This window comes from Malus sylvestris, chromosome 14, assembly GCF_916048215.2.
Source record: "Malus sylvestris chromosome 14, drMalSylv7.2, whole genome shotgun sequence".
Classification (NCBI taxonomy): Eukaryota; Viridiplantae; Streptophyta; class Magnoliopsida; order Rosales; family Rosaceae; genus Malus; species Malus sylvestris.
The window spans coordinates 14393794-14401222 of NC_062273.1; the positions used below are offsets into that span (position 1 = coordinate 14393794).

A 7429-nucleotide genomic window follows, 5' to 3' on the forward strand; every position below is an offset into this window, starting at 1 on the left:
CCACCAAAAAAAGACCTAAATTTACAAGTGGCATGCTTGGATGTCTCGATTTGGAGAAATTTTTAATTGTGAAGAGAATATAAGTGGTACACCATGTATTTTAATAGAAGTTGTGGGAAACTTTATTTTTTAAGTTGTTAACTTTTTAGCACATATATCCCACTATTTGTATAATGACACGTGGTGTATCATTCCGTGTACCTGTCACATTGAAAAATCTCTCCTCGATTTGATTTGCATAGGACCTCCAATACCAGCACAAATTTCTGGGATATCATCATGTTGTTATGCCTAAAATTTAAGGTGGCAAGCATTTGGCAAAACCCCAACCAAGAAATCATGGTTTTATTTTTTTTTTTATTTTTGTAAAGCACAACATAATATTCAAGCTCAAGGCAATAGATTCACAAACTAACTTAAGGAAAAGAGATTACATAGACGTGGAAGGCCGACAAATCAATACTGCAGACCCTATGATCCAAGCAATTCGGCAAAACCAGGTGCAGTATAACGCACAAAATATATATTGCAGGCAATATGACCAGTCGTGATAACTCCTATCTACGGTGCTTGCTCATTCTAGTTGTCTCTTTCATTTTGTTGCACGGAAAATAAAAATCTCGGTTAGAAGGAGCTACTGGAAAACATTTGAACAAGAAGATCGACCATGAAAACATTATAAGCCGAAAAAAACTCTATGTGCTTTAACACCAAAACATCATGTCTAAATCTAGTATCAGCTAAACTATTCTCACAGTTTCTTGGGAAGCAAAAACTGGACCAGATGTTAAGTGGCATCATAATCTTGTTGGTTTCTTTCAAAGTGATTTTGTACTACATACTGGAGGTGGTGCATACCCTACTAACTTGAAAGCTTAATATGTGCTTTATTTGGTCTCAACGACGTGACAATGAATCACTTATATACTTGACCAACCAATTAATCACTTTATAATCTCACACTACAAGGGTTAAAGTAGTGGTTCTTCATCCTCTAAAATACCACTAAATGATAATTCTAGCCATCAAGATTTAAGAAATACCAGAGGTGCATTGTTAATTAATCCTATCACCTATTAACCAGTGGTGCTGGTTGTGATGATTGTGGTGGTGGCAACATTGGTGGTGGTAATGGCTGTGGTGGGGTTAATGCATGTAGTGGTAACTGTTGGAGATCACTTTTATTCAACAAGAGATAAAATGTGTGTTGAACAATAAATAACGTTATTTAAAAAAACTAACAAGGGTATTAAATAAATTGAAAATCTTTATCAAAGGCTCAACTACTTCATTTTTATGAAAGTAGATTTTAAAAGCTGTTGTATGGAATGACTTTTAAAATAAGCAGGATTTTTACCAAACATTTTTTTGTTGCTTAATTTTAAAGTGAAATAGCCTTTAATGAAAGAAAAAAAAAACAATATTAAAGGGGGGATAAGTTTTTCATTGTGTTTGGAATACGAGTGGTACACCGCGTATCACTATATAAGTGTAGAGAAGTTTTATTTTCAAGTTCTTAATTTTTTAAAACAAGTATCTCACCAGTTGTCTAGTGAAACATGGTGTACCACCTCGTGATCTGGATACACTGAAAAATCTCTCTCAAATGGGAGTCTTAATCCTACCGATATATTTATATTATGGAAAATTTAAAGTTTTGCATAATGCAAGTACACCAAATTTGTCTGTCAAATTTGTGCACCAAATGATGCAACACCAATTAACTTTGTACTTTAATCAATTTGGAATTTGAAGAATAATTGTAATAAAAATTTATTTGATGTAGAATGTGCCACAATATTTGATGCACAAATTTAGTGTATGTAGCGCCACACACATTTTTCCCGTCAAATAAACATTCTAGATTTTTTTGTGAACAAAATGTTCTTAAAAAGCAAGTCCATCAGATATCCCTTTTAGTCACAAACTTTTCTTTATTGCAAATTTTATGGGTGAGGTTTACCTGTATTAGAGAGCTGATCAGTAATGCATTCCATATAATATTATTCATATCAAAATAGTGTTGGACATGGTCCACCTAGCATCAATGTAGTGAAATTTCTATTTGAGCACGCAAATCTAACACACTTTCAAATACAGGTGAATCCTGAAGACAGTTGAAAAAGATGGCCACATAGGCACCCCGATCAAGAAAACTCGTTATATATATGATTAAGATGTCTAAATACAAAATAAAATGTACTAAGCATCACCTAATTCAATTTTATGTACTAAGCATCACCTAATTCAATTTTACAGGTGTGGGTTCAATTCAGGTCTGGCATTGCTAGTTATTTTTTTCCCACATTTTGTAAATCATTTTCGAAAATGTGTAACCCCTTGCTGTAAAACAAGTATAAAGTTTCCCGAAAATATTATAATACTAGTATGTAATACGGTACCCTGCAGCAGAAGTGAGTCAAAAGATGCAGGGTACAACAACAAGGTATCTCAACATTAAATCTCAAATCGTTATTACAAGAAATCAATGCGCATTAATGTATGTAGGCACACAAGTCCATTGCAGAGATATTCATACAATGGAACATGTTGAGTGTAGGTTTTACATTCTAGTACTACATCACGTGAGCTGTGCTAGTCCCATCACATATGAGTCCAACACATCACACAAAAGGACAAGCTGGCACCTAACTCTGGATCCAAAGTGAATGTAAACGATGCATGTGAACTACCCGTGAAACTGGTCCTTGGCCTAAGACAATACAAATAACTAAGAGACATTGTGAAAACATGTAATAATGAGCAGATAAAATGCAAGGATGTCATGCCACAAGTTTATGCTCACAAATAATATTATAATTATAAAGTTGATGCAGATCAGTTCGCCACTGTATTTATTAAATCATTGGGATAAAATCAATGACTATGGCCAATCAGAAGAACTTAATAACATTAGTAGCTCTTAATAATAGCCAGGGTGTTTTGGACGTTTTTTGGCTGATTGGATTACTTTATTTATGTAATTTTCATTTTTTTTATCATTTTAAGTTTATTGCCTTTTTAATTTCTAAATGTATGTTATAAAATGGTTATAAATACCACCTCTTTCTGTAAGATGAAAGAGTTGGATGTTGTTGATGAATGAAATTCTCAGAGTGTTTCTCTATTTCAGTTTTGTTCCTTTCTCTTTGTGAGATTGTTCTGCTTTGTTTTTCTAGTTGTCTAAGTTGTAGGCTAGTACTAGAGACGGGGTTTTGGGGTTTTTAGGTCTCTCCTCGCACTATGAGATAGTGGACCCTATATATCAATCATATCTATCATTTTATTTCATTTCTATCCGCTGCGCCCTGCATCAGTTGGTAATCAGAGCCTTAATCGATTCTTAGGTTATCATGTTGATGTTGTCAGGCTTTTACGAAATCGATAATTTAGTCGATTGGAATTTTCTACCTATTTATGATGAGTATGATGAAGATTATATGCTTGTGATTAAAGTAGCTAATGAAATTCAATTTACTCTGCAAATCGAAACTCATTGTGATGCCGATTGGGATTCTGCCTTGATTCTGGATGAATGGAATAATGATGAAGATTTGGGTTCAATGGTTGAGGTACTTGCGGTAAAATCTATTCTTCATTTCTATAACTTTTATTATTATGTTTGGGAATCATTTGTTGCTTGTCATGTTACAAAATTTTACTTGGAGAAAAGAAATTTTTCACATTGTTAGAATTATGTCTACACTTTTCAAAGTCTAAAATATCAAGATGTTTTGCTGTAAATTGTATGTGCACTTAAATGCAATTTATGTCATCAAGAAAAGATTAAATTCCAAACGGAACATGACAAAGTGGAGAAGAATGAAATTATTTGGAATTTTGTACTATTTGGATATGTTGATGCATGCTGAATTTGTGGTTCTTAGTTGGCTATTGTGGCAAGTACTTGTTGGGTATCCGAAAGACAAAGGAAGACCAAATAAAACTTGGGGACTAGTTTATTCGAGAAGAACATATTATGTGTTCTATGATGGGTTTCTCTTTAAAGGGAATCAACTTTGTATACCTGAGTCTAGTTTGAGGCTGTAGATCATACAAGAGTTACATAATGATGGCCGCGTTGGAAGGGACAAAACCTTTACACTAGTGTTTTTTTCTCATTTCTGGCCTGCCATGCGTAAAGAGGTATATTGTTTTGTGGAACAAAGTCGAATCTGTCAAGTTTCTAAAGGCAAGGCGACGAACACTGCTTTGTACATGCCATTACCTAGTCAATCACAACCATGGGTGGACATGAGAAAGGATTTTGTTTTGGGTTTGCCTCATACTCAGCATGGTGTAGACTCAATTTTTGTTGTGGGGGATCAATTTTCTAAAATGGCTTACCTTATTGCCTACAAGAAGACAATGGATGCTTTAGAAGTTGCTAAGTTATTATTTTGTGGCATGTACTGACTTCTTGGATTACCAAGTTCGATTGTTTCAATCATGACACCAAGTTACCAAGCCATATTCAATGTGTTCAAACTGAAACACTTCATTCCATACAGAGGGGACATCGATGATACTGGAAATGCAAATTCGAGGGTGAATTTTCTCCAACCCCAAGATGATGATGCATATCAATTTGCCACTATATTTATTGAATCATTGGGATAAAATCAATGACTATGGCTTATTAGAAGAACTTAATAACATTAGTAGCTCTTAATAATAGCCAAGGCGTTTTGGACGTTTTTTGGCTGATTGGATTACTTTCTTTATGTAATGTTCAGTTTTTTACCAGTCCAAACAAATAGGTACTTATCAAGTTTGCTGTCAAGGTTCTTGTGTGGTTCAACAAAATGTTGATATGGAATCTTGTCTAATTATTAAAAATGCTGATTACAAAGAATTTTTGAAGTTGGAGTTTCATGATTTAATGAGTTCATTGGAAACTTTTGGATATGTGATTTAATTGGGGTTGATGTCTTCTACTTCAAAATTTCCAAAGTTTTGGTTGACATTATAAATAATGAAAAAGAATGTCAAGGTTGCGAGGTATGCTATTAAGGGTGCTTTTCACACTTCAAAAGTCAATATTAAATGCTCCAAATACCTATTTGTTTGGACTGGTAGAGTTCAATTTTATTGCTCCAAATCAAATGATGATCCGAATTCAAGGACAAATTCTCTCCAACCCCACGAGAATGATGCAGGCCAAAGACTAAAGGCGTTATTACATAAAATTACTGGCAACTGGGATTTAAGTTTTATAATATAATACGTGCATTTTTAGAGTTATAATGCATGTATCTAGCTTTAAATTTGTGGCTTATGGAATTCCTAGGTTAATGACATTTTAAGAAATCATTTAGTTTTTTAGGAGTTATATTGTAAGCCTTTATGTTTTATGTCTTTTAATATTTTTCACTTTAAGTTGTAAGCCTATAAATACTTGTATTTATAAAGAAGGAGGGGAGAACTTGTTTGAATTATCATATTAATATTTGAGTTGTAAACTCGTTTTTATGTGCCTTTCTCTTAGTTAAGAGTCTGCATCTTTGTTCTTTCTAGTGTCTACATTGTAGGCTGGTACTATAACCAAAGTTTATAGGGTTTTCAGGCCTCTTCTCTCACTAAGAGATAGTGAACCCTACCTATCCATCCTTATTATCCTAATTTTTTGTTCTCATTTCATTTTATTCATTTCTGTCCGTTGTGCCCTGCATCAAAAGTGTACGAAAAGTTTATTTGTAAAGCTAAATATGACATGTCACATCATAATATATAAAAGCAGTTATCAAGAAAAATCACATATACACATATACACTTAAAAAATGAAAAGACTCACTCACAAGTACATACATGTCGTAACCGTCCAATTATTATGCTCATGGTACACCTTCGGATGGTCCTCTCCTAAACGGAAAATTACTACACTAATCATTAAAGTAAGGGAATTGTTATTAGTACTCCAAAAATCTCATTTGGCACTCCAAACTTTCTATAATTAGAAAGAAAAATACACTTGTGAGGAGTGTAGAATGAGATTTTTGGAGTGCTAATAACAGTTCCCTAAAGCAATAAAATTAATGCAGTAAACTTAATTTCCCTTAGTTTGCACAAGAATGAGATTTATGTTGGAAATTTGGGAAGAAATTGAAACGGGCCCATTCGGAGCCATTGCACAACTAAATTTAACGCATAATATGTCAAAACGAAGCTTAGGATGAGAGAAATAAGATTATACCAATTTTAAGGTCAAAAGTTGGCTAGAGCTCATCGGAAAATGACCTGAAAGTGACGGTCCAAGTTGGAGTTCTTTGTGTTCGTCGATTTCAAAATGGATTCGAGAATGCAAGCTCAAACCCAAGGCCTAAGGGTTATGAGAAGTCATTCTACACAACTCAACCAAATCAATGAGGTTTAGCTGGAGTTAGCTTGGAAAAATCGTACAACTCGCCGGAAAAGATGTTGCATTAAGAAAAAGCTAAATGGTATGTCCCAAAAGCCACATGCATGTCAAGGAATCATTTGAACAACTTGAGGAAAGCTCACAAAGTGAAGAAATTGAAGCTTACCGAGATGGTTTGAACCGTTGGGTTCCATCGAGATACGAGATGAAAACATCGTATTTTTCCCGAGCTAGGCAAAACCATGAGATTTGGAACGAATTGTAGAGTGTCCTTGATGTCTTAAGAGTTTTTTTTTGGGTGGCTTTGGGTGAAGCTTAGAGAAGATGGTGATGTTTTGAGAATTTTGGAGGTGGTTGTGGTGGTGTTTTTATGTGCACCGAGAAGGAGAGAATGAGGAGAGAGCTACGTGAGAGAGTTTATTGATGAGAGAAGGTTGAGTGGGTAGAAAGAGAGAGAGAATCGATTGAAATGAGGGAAAATGGGACTGTGAGGGAGAGAGATGTGAGGGAAAAGTGATGGGATATGGCGTGTGTGTGTATAAGAGAGAGAGAGAGAGAGAGAGAGAGACATGAGATAGTGGGAGAGAGAAAATATATTTAAAAAAGTGGAAAATAAATGATGTCTGATGGATGATGGCACAAAAGTGTGGGTTTTCAAAACCTAATAAAACAATATTAAATTGTCTACTTGCTGCACACTTAAACCAAATTTCTTGGTTTGCAACTCACACAACCCACAAGGCTAATTCGAAATTCAGACCAAAGCAGTGGCACACTGCATAAGAATTTCGAATTTGAATTTGCCTAAGGTATTTTTACACAGTTTTGATTATAACTTGTTTGTTATAACTTCAAATTGGGTTCCGTTTATGACCACGTGTTCGTAAAAATAAGTACTATTCAAGAATAGTAAAATAAGAGTGGAAAAATGAAGGAAAATTTAAGGTCCACGTGGATGGCCTAAGTAGCATCTCAGGCGCATTTTGATCATTTCACTATTATTGAGAATAAAATATAATAAATTTGAGACGGGATGTCATAATCTACCCCCTTAAGAAAATTTCATCCTCA

At 34.4% G+C, this 7429-nt stretch overlaps 1 long non-coding RNA gene across 1 annotated transcript; it reads right to left on the reverse strand.

The window, feature by feature from the left end:
- Positions 1-2429: 2429 nt before the first annotated feature.
- On the reverse strand, positions 2430-6895 carry LOC126598629 (uncharacterized). The gene is made up of 2 exons (XR_007614907.1): positions 6525-6895; positions 2430-6341 (listed from the first exon to the last, which is right to left on the reverse strand). It is a non-coding gene; the product is annotated as an uncharacterized LOC126598629 (long non-coding RNA).
- Between the last annotated feature and the right edge of the window lie 534 nt (positions 6896-7429).